Here is a 3,934-nt window from a genome sequence, read left to right as displayed (position 1 = left end):
ACATATATGTAATATATAATATAGTCTATATAGTATATCTTCAAAAAAAGTTATGCAATTGAATTTATATATATATGAAAAGCATACATTTTGACAAAGTAGGATTTACTACTGAAATGTAAAGTTATTTCAGCAATCAAAAATGAACCAAAGTAATTTACCATATAGACTACAGAAGAAAAATTATTATCATCCTAATTGATGAGAAAAAGCATTAGACAAAATTCAAAAGTCATTCATGATAGAAACTCTTAAAGAGTAGGGGGCAACTTCCTTAAGCTTATAAAAGGCATGAATAAAACCTCCAGCTAACATATTTGATGGTGACAGACTCAGTAGATTTTCCTTAAGACTGAGAACAAAGCAAGCATGTCTGTGTTACCACTCCTATATAAAGTCAGACTGGCAGCCTTCGCAAGTGCACTGAGGAAAGAAAAAGAAATAATATGTGTACAGAGTGAAAAGGAAGAAAAATAATTGCCTCTCTTTAATAATTATTAATGTACAAAATCCCAAGAAATCTGAAAAAAGATCCTACAACTAATAAAATGAGGTTAGTGAGGTTTCAGGATACCAAATCAATGTACAAAAATCTTTCTTTTATACAGGAAATGAACAATTGGATTTTGGATTTTATTCTCAAAGTAACATTTACACTCTTGTACACATACAGAAGAAATCCTTGGTAGGATTTGTATGCTGAAAACCATAAGACAGTAATAAAAAGGAATCAATAAAGACATAAATAAGTGGAGACATATACTGTGCCCATGAATTGAAGATTCAATATTGTTAAGACATTGGTTGTCTGTAAATTGGTGTATGTATTTAATAAGTTCTCAGTCAAAATCCCAGCAGGCTGTTAATTTTTTGTTGTTGTTTTTTGTTTTTTTGTTTTTTTGAGACAGAGTTTCACTCTTGCTGCCCAGGCTGGAGTGCAGTGGTGCCATCTTGGCTCACTGCAACCTCCGTCTCCTGGGTTCAAGTGATTCTCCTGCCTCAGCCTCCTGAGTAACTGGAATTACAGATATGTGCCACCACATCTGGCTAATTTTGTATTGTTAGCAGAGACGGGGTTTCTTCATGTTGGTCAGGCTGGTCTCAGACTCCTAACCTCAGGTGATCTGCCCGCCTTGGCCTCCCAAAATGCTGGGATTACAGGCATGAGCCACCGTGACTGGCTGGCTGTTAAAATTTTTATAGAGAGGGAGAAGTAGTAGAATAGTACACTGTTTTGAAGAGAAGAACATGGAGAACTCTTACTACCTGAGTTCAAGACAGTATAAAGCTACAGTAATTACTACAGTGTCACATTGGTGATAAGGTATAGTGTTAGATCAATGGAACAGACTAGAGATGTCAGAAATGGACCTGCACACATTTGGTCAATTGATTTATGATGAAGGTACAAAGGCAATTCAAAAGGGGAAGTGTAGTATTTTTAATGAATGGTGTGGTGCTGGAACAATTGGACGTGCCTTTGAAAATTAGTTTCTAATTAATTACTCAATTGTAATTTAATAATTATAGATGAACCTTAAACTTTACACCCTCTATAAAACAACATCTAAATGGATCATAGGCCAAATTGTAATACCCCAAGGTATAAAATTTCCATATGAAAACATAGGAGAAAATATTATTGGCCTCGAGTGAGGCAAGTAATTCTTATGATAGCAAAGCTATGATCTATAAAAGGCAAAAAATGACTTCATCAAATTCGACTTTTTGGAAGTGAAAACCTTTGGTTCTCTGAAAGAGATTGTTATAAAAACGAAAACACTAGCCACAGACTGGGATGAAATAGTTGCAAATTTCATATCTGACAAAGGGTTTGTATATGGAATACACAAATATGTCCCCAAACTCAACAATAAACAACTCATTAAATAAATGGGCAAAAGATATGCAGATACTTTGCTAAAGAAAATATATGGATCTCAAATAAGCACATACGGAGATACTCAATGTTATTAGTCCTCAGATGAATACAAATTGAAGCCATGTTGAGATGCTATTTTGTGTATATTAGAAGAATGAAAATAAAGAAGAACTGATGATACCCAGTGCTTGCAAAGATGCAGAGCAACTGAAACTCTCATACATTGCTGCTGGAAATGTAAAATTTTACAACTACTTTCAAAGAAGTTTGATAGTTCCTCATGAAGTTAAAGATATATGTATCATAAGACCTAGAAATCACACTCTAATAGATAATCACCCAAGAAAAATAAAAACAAATATACTCAAAATCCTGTATGTGAATGTTTATAAAAGCTTTGTCCATAATATTGCCAAACAATGTCAGTGTAGTAAGTGGTGAATGAAATCTTTTTAATGTTCATACAATGCAGTACTGTTCAGCAATAAAAACTAGGTAATAATTGATACATGCCACAATGTAGATGAATATCCGGTGCATTGTGCCAAGTGAAATAATACAGGCTCAAAAGAATATATACTGTATAATTCCATTTATATGACATTCTGGAATACACAAAACGTGAGGGACTAAAATGGACCAGTGCTGCAGAGCGTTGTTGGTAGGAAAAGTGTTTGTCTATGAAGTGGTAATGTGGAATTTTGAGGCATGATGGAATTGTCCTGTATCTTGACTGTGGTGATTAATACATGACTACGCATTTGTTGTAACATAGAAACATACGCCAAAAGAGATAATTTTAGTATATGCAAATTAAAAAATATATATATTTTTGAGACAGGGTCTCATTCTGTTAACCAGGCTGGAGTGCAGTGATGCATCTTGGTTCACTGCAACCTCTGTTTCCCAGGCTCAAGCGATTCTCCTACCTTAGCCTCAGCCTCTCAAGTAGCTGGGACTACAGGCACATGCCACCATGCCTGATTCACTTTTGTATTTTTTTGTACAGATGGGGTTTTCCACATTGACTAGGCTGGTCTCGAACTTCTAAGCTCAAAGCAATCTGCCTGTCTTGGCCTGTCAATGTGCTGGGATTACAGGTGTGAGCCACCGTGCCCAGCCAAACTGTTTTAAAATAGACAACTAAGCATTACTTTATGTTCATCAACTTGTATATACTTTTTAATAAATATGCTTATTGATGCCTAGAAGTCATTCATTATAAGAAGAAATATGTACTATTAAGGGAGAAAAAAACACCAATTAAACCATAACATTCCCAAGAATTATACATGTATCCTGATTTCACAGTTGTCATGATGTGAAAAAACATGAGCACTCTTTTTTTTTTTTTTTAATCAGGTAATTTTTCATTTTAATGGTTCTGCATTGTTTTCTTCTTCTTTTTTTAAATTTATTTTTTATTATTATTATACCTTAAGTTCTAGGGTACATGTGCATAATGTGCAGGTTTGTTACATATGTATACTTGTGCCATGTTGCTATGCTGCACCCATCAACTCGTCAGCACCCATCAACTCGTCATTTACATCAGGTATAACTCCCAGTGCAATCCCTCCCCCGTAACCCCTCCCCAGGATAGGCCCCGGTGTGTGATGTTCCCCTTCTCGAGTCCAAGTGATCTCATTGTTCAGTTCCCACCTATGAGTGAGAACATGCGGTGTTTGGTTTTCTGTTCTTGTGATAGTTTGCTAAGAATGATGGTTTCCAGCTGCATCCATGTCCCTACAAAGGACACAAACTCATCCTTTTTTATAGCTGCATAGTATTCCATGGTGTATATATGCCACATTTTCTTAATCCAGTCTGTCACTGATGGACATTTGGGTTGATTCCAAGTCTTTGCTATTGTGAATAGTGCCGCAATAAACATACGTGTGCATGTGTCTTTATAGCAGCATGATTTATAATCCTTTGGGTATATCCCCAGTAATGGGATGGCTGGGTCATATGGTACATCTAGTTCTAGATCCTTGAGGAATCGCCATACTGTTTTCCATAATGGTTGAACTAGTTTACAATCCCACCAAC

This window comes from Theropithecus gelada, chromosome 7a (assembly GCF_003255815.1).
Source record: "Theropithecus gelada isolate Dixy chromosome 7a, Tgel_1.0, whole genome shotgun sequence".
NCBI lineage: Eukaryota > Metazoa > Chordata > Mammalia > Primates > Cercopithecidae > Theropithecus > Theropithecus gelada.
This window is presented reverse-complemented; position numbering follows the sequence as displayed.